The sequence below is a fragment of the Anomalospiza imberbis genome, chromosome 4 (genome assembly GCF_031753505.1).
Source record: "Anomalospiza imberbis isolate Cuckoo-Finch-1a 21T00152 chromosome 4, ASM3175350v1, whole genome shotgun sequence".
NCBI lineage: Eukaryota > Metazoa > Chordata > Aves > Passeriformes > Viduidae > Anomalospiza > Anomalospiza imberbis.
In genome coordinates, this window is record NC_089684.1 from 30036475 (window position 1) to 30055367 (window position 18893).

General features: G+C 38.3%; 1 protein-coding gene across 9 annotated transcripts in view; it reads left to right on the forward strand.

Moving 5' to 3' along the window:
* MAPK10 (mitogen-activated protein kinase 10) overlaps positions 1-18893 on the forward strand; it is a 141047-nt gene that overhangs the window by 42366 nt on the left and 79788 nt on the right. For 7 of the 9 annotated variants that reach the window (XM_068187709.1, XM_068187708.1, XM_068187713.1 and 4 more), the window contains one exon: positions 7976-8132. The exons of 1 other annotated variant lie outside the window; for it this stretch is intronic. The gene's annotated coding sequence lies outside the window, so the exon portion shown is untranslated. Of the gene's footprint in view, positions 1-7733; positions 7880-7975; positions 8133-18893 lie in introns of those variants that run through there. One more of the 9 variants, XM_068187711.1, reaches the window with a different exon arrangement.

Sequence of the window (18893 nt, forward strand, 5' to 3'; positions counted from 1 at the left end):
TCTGTGATTCCATGATTTATTAGCAGTGTTCAGGATGGCTTTTTCAAAGCTGAACTGTCAGCACTCTGAAATTTCTCATAATTTAATGCGGGAATGCTAAACCTATTGTGGGAGTGAAGCTTGCTTTCAATATTGCAACAGGTAGTGTGAGACCTGACTTTAGACATGGGATTCATAACAAAAATTTGCTGTCCTCAGAGACCTGAAGGCATTTGGATTTCATGTCCAGGTCCTGTACAAAACAAAAAAAAAAAAGAACCAAGCCATCAAAGACTGTCCTTTTCAAAGGGGGTTGGCTCTCATGTCCTTATTATCTGTCTCTAATCTTCACAATGTCCTCCAGTGTGACATATACATTGGACATAATAATACTGGCAGTTTTCAGACAGGATTTTAATGAAGGGGGTTGTTTTGTTTTGAACTTTTTGATGAGCACTAATGCATCAAGAATGCGCATATCTGACAATACAAAGTGATGCCGGACACAGACCATGCTTGCTCTCTGTCAGAGAGGTTTTTGAATATCTTGCCATTTGATGTGCTTCATTGCATTGTAGAGGATGTAGAAAAGCTGTAGGTTCAAGTTCAGCGTGAGTGATCTAGCAGTAAATATAGAGAAGTAGCTGTAAATCCAGGAAAGGTATTAAAATAACTAGCCCTTCAAATTTGAGAAAAATGCTAACTGAATTCTTCCTGTGCACCTCAGTAAATTTTCAGAGTGCCTTTCTAGTATGTTTATTTATGGAAAGGCCATTGAGCCAGTTACTGTAGTTATTCCAGCCTGCCTATAGATCTCCTTATACTTGATTTTGCACAGTAGGTAAAGAAATGAGAATTTAATGGATATGTTTTTCAGCTTACCATCTCCATGTTGCCGAGACTGATGGTATTCCAGAGCTGGTGCCTCTGAACTTCAGGGAGCACCTGCATATGAGTCCAGTCTCTGAATGCTGTCATTTATAGCCTGCCCTATCTGCAGCTGGTGATAACTGGGTGTTGGAGGTTCTTACAAAGACATCAGTATCTCTTGACTGTTCATTCTGTGAGCTCCTTGAATATACCTCATCTGAAAACCAGTGATGAAGAGCACTTCACAGAAGGTCAATGGAATCAAAGATGGGATTGCATACACTTGTCACAGTTACAGAAATTTGAGTAGCTATGCAAAGACGCATGCTTGCGAGGACTGCTGCATGTTAATGAATCTGTACACACCTGACCTTTTCTTTACATGAATTACACTTAGAATTTGTGGCACATTTTGCCAGCCATGGGAATCCCAGATGTTGCATTGCTGGCAAGTAGTGCTGCTGCTTTGTGCTGCTATGGGTTTCAGGAGAGACAAGAAATCAGCATGTGGGCACATGTGAGCTGAAATGTTTTCAGGTGAAGGATGTAAGAGAACTCTGGGTGCTGTAAGTAGACACAATATCTGTCTGTTTAGCAGTGAAACCTAATGGCCTGTGGGGTGGCATTTCTGTAGTCTGTCACAGTGGTAGACATTGAGTTAGAGTTGCCATTAAATGAGAAACAGGGCATTAGCATGGTGTTTTCATGATCTAAAGCCTCATTCACATTTGTAATTAAATACATCAGACGGCTCTCTCTCCTTAAGGCATCATCTTTCTTGAAGAAGCAGGTATTTTCATAGTATTTTCCTACATGATGCTGACTGTTGGGGAATAGTTTGCCTGTTCATAACTCATTTAGCATGAAGAGAAATGAAGGAATCTCAGTACAGTCAAGGTACTTAAACAGAGGTTTTCCTCCAAGATAAGACCATTGCTGATTGGACTGTGATTGTTGTAAGAGAAAAAAAATTGAAGGAACTGGAGAGAAATGTAGCTTATCCCAGGTTGTATACTTATGACTTCTGACACTTACAGGATCTATATATATATAAGGGGAGATGTTCCTGAAGTGCAAAGACACAGTGGCCCGTACTAAATGTGGTATATCATTAGGACTGAATACAGCTGCAGGCCCATAAGGAGGGGCTCATTAGTGGAGCAGAGTGAATTTTGGTACTCAGAAAGGAAACCTGTTCCTTCCTCAGCAGATATTTGCATGCCTTGCAGGTGTGGGAGTACAGGAAACCTTAGAAAGTTTTGTCAGCCTCACGCCTTATGCTATGCTGTGACAATGACATGTGCTCACCTATAGGACTTCAGGCACCTTGAACACCAAAGCTATTTCAAATTTTTTGATTATGTATATTTTTTCTGATACTAAGTCCTTTGTACTTAGACCTTGGTTTCCTTCCTTCCCTCTGAAGCTGACAGGCAGTACCAAAAATAATTCTTTTTTTCTGCCCTCACTTCTGGTGAGGTCCTTCAGTCTGTCGGGCCGTTCTTTTCAAAAGCACATGTAGGAATCCAAGGTTTATGCTATTTGTTTTAAGTTCGTTTAAAAAACTCCAACAAACCAACCAAAGAAAAAATGTAGCAAAATACAATTTTTTTTGGAAATTAACCTCTCCACCCTAGTTTCCCTTTTTTTTGCTCCTTGGTGAAAAGTGATCAAATATTTTTAAAAGAAAGACTTGTCTGTCCAAAAGCACATATTCTCAGCCCAAAACTGAGGTGTGTGATTGCCTCTTGGAAATCAAACCAAATGCAATCTTTAATGTGCTTTTACAGCTCTATTTTTAGTGCATTCAAATCTTGTACTGGTTTATAGACATGACCCATTGATGTTGTCAAGAATAGCTTCCAAACATTTTGTCCAATCTTTATTCTTAATAACTCTTGTATAAACCTGCACCACCAGGTGCTTCATAGTTTCTCTAGGTCAGAGCAATTCAGCATTATATCTGACACCCACTTTGCATTAATTTTGCCAGATGTAATGATTGTGACAAAAAGAATTGTACTGTGAAACTTTGCACAGTGATAGAAGTATCTAACTGCTTCATGGCAGTGTGTTTCAAAATAGGCTGGTTTAGCCAATGCCATAGAAAGAAAGCAAAAAAGAGTCCATCTCTCTCTCTTTTTATCTCTCTTCCTTTTGCCCGCCTGCCCCAGCTATAGGTTGTTAAAACTGTTCCAGTCTTCATCTTAAGTAAGTGCCATTCAGTGTTTCCTCAGTGAGCAGTGATTGATTTGGATTTATTAGAAGCAGCTTTGTGCTGTGGGTTTACATTATTGTACACATGAGAGATAATAGGTGCAAATGTGGCAGCATGGATTCATACCTATAGTGCAATGAGGAAAAGAAATCATAATTAAACAGTGAAACAATAATGAGTGAATAAAAGTGAAACAATTATTTCTCTCAGTGGTGTTAAGTTTTTGCATATATTTATAGTTCAATCTGTGTGGTTGGACCCACTGCTTTGTTTTCCACCCACGTGCCTTGGCTGATGAGAAATATGTTGGCTACTAAGGGATTCTTTTGTCTGTCTTGCTACTCCAGTTCAAAACATAACTACTGTTCCTTTAGGCACTGGGATTTTGCACTCAGAGGCATTGGAAAATACCCACTGTACAGAGAAAGCTCCTGTGTAATCTCAGTAGAAAAGGACAGTGTAAAGACAAACTCAACACATCATTAAGACCATCTTTGTGAAAGGCAGCCTGTCTTCATGTTGAACTGTGGCTCAAATGAAGTGTACCTAGGCTGTTCTAAGATGGGAATTTGAGCAACCTGACTTAATGAAAGATGTCCTGGCCCAGAGCAGGGGGAATGGACTAGATGATTTTTAGAGGTTCCCTACAACCCAAACTATTCAAGGATTCTATGTTTCATGCATAAATATTTAGCAGTCATTCTGGTCATCAACTTTTACATCAGTAGCCACTTGGATACTTGACTTGGGCCAGCATTTGGGAAGACAATTAGATGGGTAGTGTACAAGTTGTATTCTAGTAAGTTGTTGTGACATCAACTGAAAGGTTGTCTAGAGAAACTGGATGTCAGTTCGTAATAATGAAAATGGTTTACACTTTTTACGCTGGTCTTCTCTTTGCACTTCTTCGGTGTTCTGTGTCATGTGGTCATGTTTGCATAAAAACACATACATTGAAATCTCTGGCTACAGAGTGTCTCTGATACACTGGGGCAATTTCTGGTGAATAAAATCCTCTCCTGTAAGACAGTGCCCTGCAGTTGCTCCTTCACGTGTGCAGTTTTTTCTCAAATTAAGCCAAGGAGATTTCAGTAGCACAAAACCCCCAAACACATGTACTTGTCTTGTATGTATTCATAAGGGTTGCAGTAGATTTATACGCTGACAAGATTGTAAAAAATGTTTGCTGTGCAGTGCTCATGGTCACAGCATAGATGAGATATTGTCTGTGTTTTGGCTCTGCATTACACCAAGATGACCCTTAGTTAATGCTGCAGAATTTTATGTCAGTGGTAATTTCTCTCAGCAGATGAATTGTCCACCCTGCTGGCATACCTGTGCTTGGACTCTCAACTCTTGTATGGTGATTCAGCCTTCATTAGTGCGAGTGGGCGACACCAGTCACCAATCAACCTGCTTTTCCTCCCTCTGCAGGAACTGCTAGAGTTTCCTTTAAAGACTGGTGTTAGAGGAAGTCATCTTTTCATGAATAGAAACTATTTGAATTTATGGTTACACTTTGGTTAAATAAGCTCATGCCTAGGTCTGCCTTTCATTTGCAAAGTGTGATTTTTGTCTCCATGTACTGAGAAATCATGAATTGAAGTCACAAGAGATTAGTGGATCATTTTGTTTCTAAATGAAAAATCTTTGTATGATCTTTCTGTTTTGACCTTCTGAGGCTATTGAATATGTTCTTTATTGTCTTTCTGCAACTATGAGGGAGAGAAACATCTTTTAAATGAAAGATAAAATTCTTAATCTGAAGCTTTGAGAAAAGCAGCAAATACCATTGGGCTTTGTGATACCATGGTAAGACTTGTCAGCAATAGCTGTAATAGACACAGGAGAAGTGACCAAAGGCTGGTCATGCTGGGCAGTGTTTCATGTCCTTTGGAGTTCAGTACACACCTGAAGTTGGAAGGGCTACACCGTGCTATGGATTTAAGCAAATAATTAAACATTTCTTTTGCTGAGGATTATTTATAATTGCTACAGAACTCTGCTTTTTTGCTGGTAGTGATGGCCTTCCCATTAGAACCTTGAAATTTATCTAAGGAAGAATTGTGATAAATTTTGTGGACTTGCATAGGCCACATACCTTTTCTCCTTTTTTCCCTTGTCCTCTTCCAACTCCTTGCAGAATTCCTGCACATTCAATTTCCATCCTGTCAGCAGCAACAGCTGCTTTGTGCCCTGCTGACTCTGTATGTCTTTGAGAAGTTCTGCTTCAGGAGTTGTCTCTTCCATTTCCAGGCATGGAAGTGCTTCTGCTGTGAAGCTGGTGTAGTGTACAAGTCATTTTATTTTTATCTTCATTGAAATGCAGCTGGGACTCGGCATGAATGCACTATAAGGTCTTGGAAATGGAAGCATCTTTCTGTGACTGGTTACATGTGCCTTTCTGGTTGAGAATTAGAGGCATCCATCTTGCTTTTTAAACATCCAATTCATTATTGCTGCTGCTGTGAATTTCATTTGTACATCTCTTTCAGCATATGGACTGATAAACTGCATCCTGCTTAACAATAGGCTCGAGATCTTTTTTTATGTCACCGTTGAATGTTATGCAGGAGTGATTAGCTCTTGAACAGCAGATGCTGGCTAGACTAGAAAAAGATTACTGATGATCTTCTCTAACCATTCAAGGATTGCAAGTAAGTTCTGTGTACCAAAAAACCCCAACCCCCCAAAATCCCAAACATTGCACTATGTGCTCAGAGTTTCACTTTCAGACATCTGTTTGACAGCAAATGCTGCCTGGCTCTTTATGTCTGAAGACAATTTTACTAAATGAGATGGGCTTAATTTCTAAACTTCATTGAAATGTTAAGATTAGTCCAGACCTTATACCATTTCTTCAACCCAGTAAAATAGTTTGATTGATAGTACATGATTGTTAATTTGGGAGAAAGTCTGTTCTACTATACTGTAGATGGATGTATGTCTCATAGAAGAGTGGGCCATTTTACAACTTACAGGCTAGGTTGTTCTGCAATAATGTCAGAATAGTAACCCACAAATATGAATTTATTTGTCTTTTGGTGTATCTTTGGGGTAGGAACTTCTATTTAAAGTCAACCACCACCATTTTAATTGAGCAGCTTTTGGGCATTGTTTGGATAATACAGAGCTCCAATTATAATAATACACACTGTAAAAGAAACAGAGGCAAATGATAAAACTTCATTGAGCTCTTCTGGTCAGGCTGATTAGACCAGTTTCATCAGATTATGGTAATTCAAATGCAGCGGCTGTTTTAGATGATATTTGGCATGTGTAAAGCAACTGACACAAGAGTATACTAAACACACAGGCTCTTGATTAATAGATAAAACTCTCAGACTTTCTGGAGGAAAACATCATGGAAGTGGTCATAAACCCTGATTAACCTTTCTACCAGCAATTAAATTGGTGTATAAATTTGCTGTGAATTCTTGCATATCTTTGTGAGCCTTGCATACTGTTGAGCACTGTTCTTCTGATGCTATGGGTTTTATTCTTTGTAAACAGGAATTCTCCACTGACTGTAATGTAAATTGCAAGGACATGTTACATTGTGAAGAACAAGTTATGAAAATATCTGTCAGAAATAATTACAGTTGATCCTGCTGTCGGGCAGGAATATAGATTGGATAATTTACTGGTATCTTCCTCTGCAGTGTTTTTTATATTGCTGTTATCAGGAATATTAAAATCTAACTCAAAATAGTGATAAAGTCACTTGTAAGGGAAAAAAACAGAAAGGAAAGGTTATTGATCTTCTACTCTTGACTTTGCACAGTGGTTTGTGACACAGGCCTTACTCGTGCATGCCAGTGTAGAAAGCAGAGTATGATCATTGATACTGTTTTTTGAAGATGTGGAGGCTCTTGAATTTACAAATCCTGTTTTCCACTATCATGTAAGGGTGTCTTAAAGGCCTCAAACAACTGTTTGCTCCTTTTGAAGTTTGTATCCTAAATCAGATGTGGCACATAGTACAAGCCTTTGTAGGAACCTATGGACACCTGGAGGTAAATATGCCCTGTGGTGGTCTGAAGGGTGTACTTGGCCAGGTCGTCCATGCAAGTGGCATTTAAGCGTCCTGTAGAATGAGTAAATGGGAGAAGCTGCAAGGCTGTTGATTGCCCTTGTCCTCCCTCCCCTGCTCTATAGATTATGAGACCTGCTACAGTTGTTCAGGACAGCAAGGCAGAAGAGAAAGATGGAAATGTATAGTTGGCAGGTAGGTTGGTAAACAGCTCTTGTAATTTCATGAGTTTGGTAGAAATTGAAGTGTCAGTATTATTCCTAAAGAGTGGACAGCAATACATCTTTCTAATGTACCCTCTCCTGATGGATATGCAGCTGATAAGATTTTATTGATTTCCTCCCTTAAATTTCTACTCCTGATTACTTCAACACTGATGTTTTGGTGGTTTTAATTTACCTCTCCTCAGAAAGTTTATTTCTCCAGATCAGGAGTAGTCCTTTTCACATAAGCCTTCAAGTCTGTGCCAAAAGAAGATCCAGGATGTGGACTCCTTAAACTTGTCTAATGGCACATTTAAGGAATAATGTATTTCTTGCCTTTTGAAAAGTTCTCTATACCTAAAGGCCCATAGCAAGAGAAATGTTCTCTGCCACTGACAGGTATCTGCCTATCACAAGGCATCATAGTGATCTCCAGGCTTTTTTAATCTGATAGACTATGGCAGTGCATGAAAGGACTGACCTAGGAAAAGCTGCAGAGGGTTTAAAAAAACACCAGCTACTCTAATGAGAGAAAATGGACCACTTGGTATCTGTGCTCTTTTGACCTGGAGCATGGTAAAATGGAGCAAACAGTCCCAAAATGAGCTAAGTGACCCAACTCGGAGCAGCTAAGGCTTCCTTAACCCTGCCTGTCTTTAACTCCTTTGACAGCTGTCTTCCACTGGGACAGAGGTGAAACTTCGACAGACCGCATTTGTTGAGCAGTGCTCCCCAGATTTGCAGCTCTCCCCAGGAAGACCTGAGAACAATTACAAGTGTGTCACCTGGACAAAATGTAAAACTTCGCTGTCAGACTATCCTATCCCTGGTAAGGCATCTAAGGCCACCTAATTACTGATGAAAGCAAGCTTAATAAAAAGGAAAATATTCTGTAAAATAAGGGGACTACTAGGACATGTTATGTGTTTGTGAAATGTTTGCATTAGGCTGTGATGAGTATACTGTAAAAATTGCATGCAAAGTAATAGGAAGAAAACTAGTGCTGGAAAAGAAACACTTTATAAAAGTGTTCTGCTTGTTGGTTTTAGACATTGTTTTTAGTCTGCCTCCTCTGAGGGAGAGCTGGTTGCGACCATAGATTCATTTATGAAAAATGCCTGTGTGTGTTAGGTCAGAGCAGGTTTTGAATTGCCCTTTCAATGTATCCTGGAAAAAATATTGAATGAAAATGAGGTATAGAGGACAGCTCTAAGCCTGGACAGAATGGGGAGGCAGACCTGAACTATTTAGCTGCATACCTTACAGTGAAGTTTCACTATTAAATCTAATTCTAATATTATTTCTCTTCTGTAAGAATGACTGTGCAGCTGTAGATCCTATGCAAAGAATTATGCACATATTTACCTCTATGGTCTAGAGAATACTGCACATGCTCATATTCCCTTCAGGCCTGTATTTTTTTTTTTTCCAAAATCAAGGTCTCAATACACTTGTAAAATTCTCTGTGTAGTATGGATGTGTAGTACTAAGTAGAATAATAGTGTAAATGTTGATATAAAAGATGAGTTAGCAGTACCCAGTACAATGTGACTGTTCTTAGGTCATCTTTGAATGACCATGAATTAATAAAAGATGATTAATTGTTATAATGTGCTAAAACACTAAGAAGGACTAAAGATAGTTCTGAATGACATTCTGTGTTAACTACTTAATTTGCTAAGCAATGCTGAGAAAGCTGCAGAAAATCACAAAGCATTCTTGTATCTTCTGTAGCCTTTCTGCCCCCCCCCCCCCCCCCCCCCCCCCCGCCCCGTGAGTGGTTTATTTAGTTTAACTTCTTTGGGTCTTTTTATGGTCCTTTTAGTTTGATAAACAGTCAATTAAATTCATGATAGGATGTGACTGGGTAAACTCAGTTTCCTAGGAACTGATCCTACTGGAGGTACAACTATTGGCTGCATGTTAAGTGAATGCACAGGAAATTGGAATAAATGAGGACTTTAATGTTTGAACTTAAAGCTCTTTTCCAACCTTTATGATTCTATGACTCTATTTCCATTTCTGGGTCCCCAGTATGTCATGTTAAGATTGCCTGCAATTAAACAATGCTTGGCTGTTGCTGGAGAGGAGGTGTTGATGCTGTTCCAGCTGTTCTGCCTGGCTCCCTCTCAGGTCAGCTTGGGAACACCATTGCAGATCCTATACCAGGATTAATTTTGATAGGAACAGCATTGTCATGATCATGTTGAGGTCTGTTCATACCTGTCTAGGAGAGCTTAGAAAAGAGACAAAACTACTCATGAATCCGTGTTGTGGAAGAGTTGATGGCAACTCAAAATACAAGACAGACCCAAGCTGAGCTTATTAAGACTTCCGTGTTCTGACTAGATGAGTACAAGAAAGAACTTTTTTTCCCTTTTCACTTTGTGTCTAGTGAAACCTTGCTCAGTACCAGGGTTCTCTAACATTCCCAGCAACAAACCAACAGCAAGAAGTCACTGAAATGGTGGAGTTGGCAGTTTATGGCTAAAGACAGGATGATTAAGGCTGAAGCATGCAGGCTTCATGCCTTCCCAGAAGTAATTTCTTGTACATTTGTGTAGTTTCTATGTAGTTTTTGTAGTTTTCTAGTAGTTACATTTTTGTAGCATTTTTGTAGTTTTCTAGTTTCTGTTAAAAGAAAACAAAATGAGTCCTCTGAGACCAGTCTCTGAGCTGGCTAGATGTACAGGGCTTACATTTCCAAGGAGGTCAGAATTTACATAGCATAGGTGTGAGAAAACACTGAAGTTCTCACCATACATGGCTCAGAATATTTTAAAGTGTGCAGAAGCTGTGCAAATTCTTTATGTCTTAGAACTGAGGATAAACAGCACACTTCAGCACAGGAACATTTTCAACATGCCATACTCTATACTGAAATTTTGTCATTCACAAAATGTATCTATTTCACATACTAGTCTCCTAAACCTGTTCCATTCAGTTTAGAATTTTTTGGTGTTTCTTGAGACACAAATTTACATGGTCAGAGTATAACAATATTCTTGAACCTTCTTTTTTTCAAAGTTAGTATCTTCAGCTGTAAATTCTGAAGACATGCTACCTGCAGATAAAATGTTGCTGTTAATCAGAGAGCCTGAGAGATTGTGAGAGGAAACTGAAATCAAACACAGTTTTTGGGTAGGACTGAGGCAGGATCAGTTGCAACTCAGAGTAATCTGCTGAAATTATTCCCTCTTGTTCTTTCAAATCATGTGCTTTATTTGAATTACATAGCATGGGGCACTGAGCCCCTGTGTGAGCAAAGTAAAGACAGCTGGCACAAGGGGTTAATAGTGATGCTTGTTTATTGCAGAGGTTTGGCCCTGTAATTTAGAGAAATAGGCCAGAGTCATGAGAAGAAGAACAGGGCAGCATTTTCCCTGCTGCTCTGTTGAGGACAGTAAGTGGCATTTCTGCTGATTGAGTTTCAGTTTTGGAAAGTGTTTGAACAGTTTTGTTTATATTGTGTATCACGCACGCATCTATGTATATTTGTGGAAAATCAATAATGGTATAAAATGCCTGCCTCGGTTTTCACCCCTTTTGTGTAAATCAGGGATGAAATGTTTTTATAACATTATGTCTCACCAAACGTCTACTGCAATGAATTTGTTGAACTCATTAAATATCATAGAGGACAAGATGCCCATAAATTCACTTAAATGAATTCATGAGCAGTTGCATGACTAAAACCTGATTTTCTCTGTGTTTCTTGCACCTGATTAATTACACTTCCAAAAGTGATTCAGTGTTCAAGGATGAACAGACAAGCTTTATTCCATTAGGGGAAAAAAGGAAAAAGCTAAAACTTTCATGCTGCTTAGCAATGTCTGCAAAAATGGCAGAGTTCACCCTGAGGTGCAGCAGGACAGGAGCTGTCTCAGCCTGTCCAGGTTACAGTGTGTTGACAGTCACCTACAGGTACCCTCCACTGGAATTGCACTGGTTCAATGTGGCACCTTTCAGATGTGTTCTGTTGTAAGGCAGGAGGGCTGGAACTGCGCTGGTACGACTCACAAAAGGATTTGTTAGGTAGCAAATGGCAGCTGGACATAAAGTTTGGAACCAGAAAATAGCAGTGAAAGTTAACCAGATTTTGAGCACCTTATAGTGACCAGTATGGCCAGTTCTTCTTTATTGTTGTATGTATCTTGAAGTGTTATTATATTAAACATCTTTTCATAATGCAAACAGGCCTAATAAAGTAGATTTTTTTTCTTCATTACTGCTCTATAAAGCTGTGGCATGCATTTAGAACTGTACTTTTAAGCAGATTTTTTTGTGGTGGTCAGCTCAGGCCAAAAAAAAGCCAGAAGACCCTTTTAGTGTTAGCCACAACTAAAACCTAAACAAAACACTCAGTCTTCAAACAAAAACCAAAGGAAAGATTTACAAACAAAATATATTGTGAAAGTAGCATCTGCTTTGATAAATCCATGCATTTTGCAGGATTGTTATTCAATCTGATGGGCTATTGAGGTTTTAAAAACAAATTAAAAATACAGTATTATAAAACACCTTCTTGTGAGGTCTGAATCTGGTGTAAGATTTTATCTTTTTCTGTTTGTTTGTTTTTAAGGCTTCAACTTGTGTATTGCTAATTGTAGGTTTTAAATTGCACAAAATCTAAGCTGTCTTCTTTGTCATGCCCTAAAGAACAGAATATTGAGGACAAAGAGGATCAGGGGGGACACAGAATGACTGATAGAGTCTTTGTACTCATGAAGAGAGGTAGGGGCATGGTTACTTTTATAGCCATGGCTTTAAAGGCTCATCCTGCTTCAGAAATGTCATGTTCCTTTTCCTGTATCCCATCATGATGCACAAATTTCTGCCCAGCCTAAGTTAAAACTCCCTGCCATTCAAAAGAACATGAAATCTGTTGTTATTATTCATGTATCCATTTGATTTCACACCAAAACCCAGAAACTTGTTGTAGGAAAGAAAAAAGGAAAAAAAATATTATAAAAATACAAGATTTGACAGAGAAATATATCAGTTTATTCAGCGGCTCATTTCTTCTCCAATATTTTTGGATTCAAAAAGGAAATGCAAAAAAAGAAAGCACTTGGCTATGCAAGCAAAATTTGATTTTGTTCCTTTGTTTCTGAGAAACAAGGATGAGTTTCTCTTAAGTCTTCCTTGACAGAAACACAGTCTTCCTTAACTTTTGTTTTGTTTAGGAATTTGACCTTTCTAATTTATATTAATTTTCAGTTGGTGGATTAAGGCCAGGCATCCAAGCCTCTATTCCTGACTGAGTGAACATATAATTTATTTTCTAGTGCCTTTGTTTTATTATCTGTCAAATGTGTGTGGAGGAACTCCTGAGGTCTTTACAAAAGAACTTGATTTTGTAAAACATTTAGATCCTACTTTTGCATGGTGCACTGTACTTGGAGAGGGGAGAGGTCTAAAACGTGTGGTTTTATCACCAAGTTTGCAGTAAACAGTCAATTACCTTGGAAATACATTTACTATGCACGCTATTGCAAGGGGTTTATGTGTGAAAGCTATCCTGTAGTCTACAGGAGACTGGAAACCACTTGAAGGAAATTTCTTCTAAATCTAAATTTAGCTGTCTAAATTCAGCTATTTTTTATGGATAGAGAGTCATTTTTGTGCCGAGCAGCTTTGTGACATTCATTGCATGTTGCAGTAGCTCACACTACCATTTTGAAATGGAGAAGAAGAATCAATCAGCTGTTTCACAGTGGGATAATTACTTGCAAGTGATGTCAGGTCAGTTGGATTTAAGTTGATTTATCTCATGTTTAGCATCTATGGGAGCTGGAAATGATATCGGAAAACACTTAGGCTCAGTCATATCTGATTCTATGAGCATCTGTTCTTGTTTAGGAAGCAGGCTCAAACTAACATGATACAGGGAGTTAGCGCCTTTCAGTGCAGCATTTTCACCTTGGCACTGAAAAGCAGGCAGCAGAGCTGGCTGGTTGTGCATTCTGGACATGTGGCCTTTGCAAGGTTCAATAGAACAAATGTTCTGTAATAAATACAGAATATATTTTTATATGTATTTTATGTATATATGTTTTTAATAATATTTCATACCTGTTTAGAAGTCTATAGGACAGTAACACAGTTAAAGTAAGCAAGGTGCTGTAGCTTCTGCCTAGTTCAGGAGAGTTTACATTTGTAGTAGAAGTATAAAAGCAGGAGGAGGTGACTGCAGCTACCCTTACATTTGCTGGTCTGTCACTCACTCAAACTGCAATTGCCTTCTTGTAGTGCATAATTCCTTGCCTACTGCAAGAAAAAAGCTAAGTGTAATTGGGATTTTAGTGGCCAACAGATGGTTCAGAGATACAAAACGATCCCTGCTGAGCTCTTGATAAAGGCTGCCACCCCAAAAAAAAGGAAACACGGTGAAGCCCTGAAACCTTAATCCCAAACTCTAGAGCTCTGGCATGTGACCGAGTTCTACTTTTTTTCATTCATGTTTACATTTCTAGTTTAGGACAGTGAATGCCAGTGCTCCAGTGGGATTGTGCAAGGTCTATGTTATGCTCTATGAACATGGGCCTCCACTGAGACTAATGCAAAGCCGCACTGTTCCCATGGGAGCTCTAGGAAACATTTATGCCTTGGGCGTACACACTAAATGGTTGGGATTTTCCTAGAACAAAAAAGGCATTTGGGTTTATATCTCCCTTAAGAGCTTTCTCTTCTTCAGATGGCCATGAGCATTATGAACACATGTAAGAGGTGTGATTATTATTGCTACTGATCTGTTAGCTTGTGTGCATGAAGCTTTGCAGTATGTGCAGTGTTTGTACACTCCAAGCTTGTCTGACTGGGATGGGTATCAGGCAGATGAGTTCATGATTTATAGGGAATAGAACTAATCAAGTGTGAAAGGCTGGACAAAATGAAGGATATTTATCTTGCTATTTTCTTGTGAGCCTAAAGAAGGCTTGGCACTTTGGACATCAGAAGGTTTCTAACTGTGGAGGAGCTCTGGTAATTGAGTCACAGCTGAAAAGAAGCCTAAATCATAGGAAGAGCAAGCTATGGATTGTAGTGTTTTAAAAATCACATAAGAAGGTTCTAAAAGGAAGAGCCTGAGAATTATTCTTACACTTAGATTTAGGGAGTCAAAAGTAGGATATGGTTGTGTTCTTGTACTTCTTAAATTCTTTAGTGTAAGTATTCATGTAAAATATGCTTACCCTTTTCATGTCAATGTCTTTTGTGATAACTTACCTTAGGTAGTCCAATCCAAATTCTTTCAAAGTAATACATAAGTTTGTCATTTAAGTTTTCCTTCGGTCTTTCTTCCCCTAGTGCTTCTTTGCATTACTCACCATAGAGTGCTGGTGGCAAAGATTATCTCAAGGATGCTCAGCTTGTTCTTGCTGAGGTATACCTCACCTTATTAATCATAGTGTTTTGTGGGAGAGGAAAGAAGTCCTCAATCTATCTGGTGTACCCAGGTAAATTAAGCTTGCTCCTTTATTGTCTGTAGCTCCCTTGCCTTACTGGGCCAGACACCCAGAGTTGTTGTGTTTGCCCCTTTTCCTTGCTCTGAGGGGAGCTGGGATACAAGAATAGAGTTTCTAACGTCATGTCACATTTGAGTTACATTCAGTATCTGTACAAATCTTGTTTTCATATGAGGTGTTGGACCAGGCATGTTTGTGCAGATTTTTAAAGCCTTTTATCCTTGTCTCTGTACGTTTGTTCCTCAGCAGAGTCAAATATTTCTGAAAACTTTTCTCAGCAACCCAAGAATAGGAAAGGCAGAGTCACCTGTTTGTCTAAAACATCTGTGCTTCAGCTCTGCTTTAATCAGTTCCAGCATTTCTGTCTAACTCTGAGGGCACCCATGCTTTGAAGTGGTGCTGTGGGCCTCTGCCTGGAAAAATCAATTCCAAACTGTTGTTTACCATAGCAGGGAGACTTTCCCTGCAGTCAGAAAGATGTATGAGCTAGTATCTCTGTGTCTTAGAGGCAATGAGGAGGGAGGAATTATGAAATAGCCTGTTTTGGTTTCCACTTTTTCTTTTCCTAAATGATTTGTCCAGAAAATTGCAGACTTTGCCTCCTTGGCTCCTTTTTTCCCTTACCGAAGAAATTCCTATCCCCTGACTTTATCAAAGTCACTTTGTTCCAATGCTACAGAACAAAGAGAACCAAAGAAAAGAAATTACTTTCTTGTGGTGATTACCTTTTGTATTTTAACATGCATTTCCTTGTTTTACTTTAATATAAGAACCTAAAGGGAATGTGACTTGGTTTGGATCACTCCTTACCTGTCCAGTCTAAGTTCACAGAAATGTGAATTTTTTTCCTAATGTGCTAGTTTGCAGTTATCTGTATAATAGGAAACTAACAACAGCCTTCATGATTCTGTATTTATGCATTAATCACCTACTGTATTTCTTGTTTTGCATACGGAAAAGCAAATGGCACTTGCAGCAACACCCCTTGGCAGCAGCAGATATGCTTTCTTTAAATAGTTCATCTCCCATTGTTTTGTGATACTCTGGAACTTTAGCCATTTTCAGTGTATAAATAATTATTAGTATCCCTTATGCTGTGAAGAACTTTTACCCAGCATTATCTATAGACTGGAGCAAGGAAACACCCACTTTTGTTGGGTTTGTATCTGCCTGAATCAAAGGGGTGTTTCTTTCTTTAGCCATTCTACATTAGCATGACACATTCTAATTAACAGCTGCATAGGTGAATGGCTACAGTCTTGAAGTAGACAAGCTGTTCTTTCCTATCAGTTATTGATCATCAGAAACATGGGGTACTTTCTTACTCCATTAAGAATTTTTTTTCTCATAAATTTAGGTGTTTAATCAAAAGCAGCTAGAAAGTATCAAAATATTTTCTGTGTTTTGTAAAACAATATGTAACTGCCATTTGATATTAACAGCTTGCAGAGATTTTGCAGTAAATCCTGCTTGCATCCTGGAGATGAGTTGTTCTAGTAGTGTTTAGTTATGGAAGTAATTAAAATTTGCAAATATTAAAGCTTAGAAGGGGGAATGCTTTTCAGAAGCAAATGAATCTGTATTTTAGTTGTTTGAGAAATAAACTGTTTTGTAGCTGCAGAATTTACAGTGTAATCTGCTCATGGCTGCAGCCTTGCACTCCATAACTAAGCTTCTTACATTTTTTAGAGTAAGAGTGTTTTTAGTTGTGTGACTACTGTGTGCAGCCACAAAACTATATGTAAATACAATATGTATTTACAAATATGTAAATACAAACCAAGGCAGAGATTGAACACTCTAACTTTGCAAATAAATGAAGCAACTGTCCTTGTTTTGATTTGAAAGTTTGGATTATAGGTGCCCTAAGGTCCCTTCCAAGGTGAGTGTTTTTTTGGCTCTGTTCCTGAATAACCTTGAGGTGTGAATTAGCTGGCTCAATTCAGTGGCCAATTACACAGCCCTTTTAAAGTTGTGATGATAAATACAGATATTGCAGCTGAGCAAGTTGTTCCACAGTCCTGAACAGCTTTTCATATCTCCATCATGCATACTTTGATACAGGAAAGTATTGGTAGAATGTAATAGCATTTTTATCAAATAAGTAAAAGCATGGCTAAATATTATTTTGGTAATTTTTTTTTCTCTTAAGTGATCAAATCTGTCCATTTTTACCCTAATTTGAATGAAACTGACAGAAAATGCTGTTTACTGCAGTGCCACATAATTAAGGTACCCTGAAACAGGATCTATAACAGGATCTAAATGCCCTGGCCTTTTATATATTTGTCCCAAAGTTAGAATTTTGCTTTTGGCCGGGATATTCATTCTTTTTACAAGCACCCTTCATTAATGGGGTGGTTAACATGTGTAACAGAGCAGCTTGTAAGAATGAGATCCAATGTCATACAGTTCAGCTAAGCAGAAATTAATTCCAAACTATTCAAACTTAAAATACATGTTCTATTCAAATCTAATAATTTTCTTGATGCTGCTTGATGCAGACAATAATCAAGTATTTTACTCTATGTAGTCCATAAAATATAGGTCATTTTCACCCATCATAAAGTGCCAGGGACATCTGTGTTGAAGGCAAATGTAACTGAATTTAATTAGGTTTGGAGGTTGACTTGGGAGTTTATTAAAAATAGTTTTGATGTGATTCAGTACATACCTTCAGGCAGCTTTGCCACTGACATTTATCCAAGAAACAGCTTTATATTGATTTTTTTTAATAGAGAAAAACAAAGTTCTGAGAGAGCAGAATTTTTCATTCAGCTGTGCTGAGACAGTTACCTCAATTTTTTATCTTTTTCTTTTTTCCCCAGAAAGAGAAAGCAGATTAAAATCAAGTGCCAATAGGAAAAATGCATAAAAATAAAAAAAATACTGTTTTCACTATTGTGATAAAGGTTATCTTATAGGAGGCAGGTAGTGTTTTACTGTGCTCATATCTTTCCAATTAGCTTTCCTTAATTTTTTTTTTTGTTAAGAGTAGTAGCCACAATCTCACACACTTGCCACTCCAGGTTCATCCTATGCAAATTCAGAGCTGCTTCCAACATCAAAGTTTAATTTTACAACTCTAGGAAGTGGCTAGGATTTATTCAGGGAGTGAAAATATTCAGCTGCAAATGAAAAGATGGTATGAGAGATTATGACAAGATCATCATAAACTTTAACTAATTAATCTGCTGCAGCATCTTTTCCTCCTAATACCTTTCATAACAGTAAGTATTACCTCTGGATGTGGTATCTTGGGCTGTATAACTTGGGCATTTAGACCAAATATAGTCAGGTGAAGAATTCTCTCTCGTCATAACAGTCTGGAGAAAAAAACAAGAAGCTTGTAGCAAGACCAGATTTAGAGCTCATTTGTTCCTGTCTTCTGCATGTGAGCTGTGCTCATTATGAATATCTGCTTATCAGTCCCTTGTCTTTTCAGTTTGTGCCTGTTTGATATATATTTCCTTTTCAGTGCTATTCCAAAATTATTTTTCCTTTTCACTCTCTTTTCCAGCAGCTGTTTTAGAGCTACTTGCATGATTCTTGTGAATTTTAACATGCCATCACTTCTCTTCCCAGTGGAAGATGATCTGTTTCTGCTGGGATGTAACCTTAATAATTGCATTGTTGACACCACTCTTTCCCTGGCTATTCCAAGAATAATTAAAATGGGAGAGTAGACACAACAGAAAAGCACTCCTTTGCAGTAGGAACACTCTCCTTGACTATTATTAACCCACTTGCAAATTTCAGTTCATATTTATCCTCTGAGATGTCTTTAAGCTTCTTGTAAAGCAGTGGGTCTCCTATTGCAGTTCTGTACATTAGATCTGAAAGAAAAAAGATTAAAAAAAGCTGATAAGCCTAAAGATTTGGTCTCTGAAGTGAAGACCAATTTGATAGGATATTTGAAGATGTATACCCCCATTATAACTGGCAGCAATTATATGAAAAATGTGGGCAAATTGCAGGACTTCTTTCTCAATCCAGCATGTTAAAGATGTCAGAGCCTATGTTTGAAATTCTGTAGGAGTTTGAGGATCAGACATTGCCATTCTCTGCTGGCACACTTTGTCACACTGTGTGAATTTGTTCAGGTCTTCATTATTTCCTACACT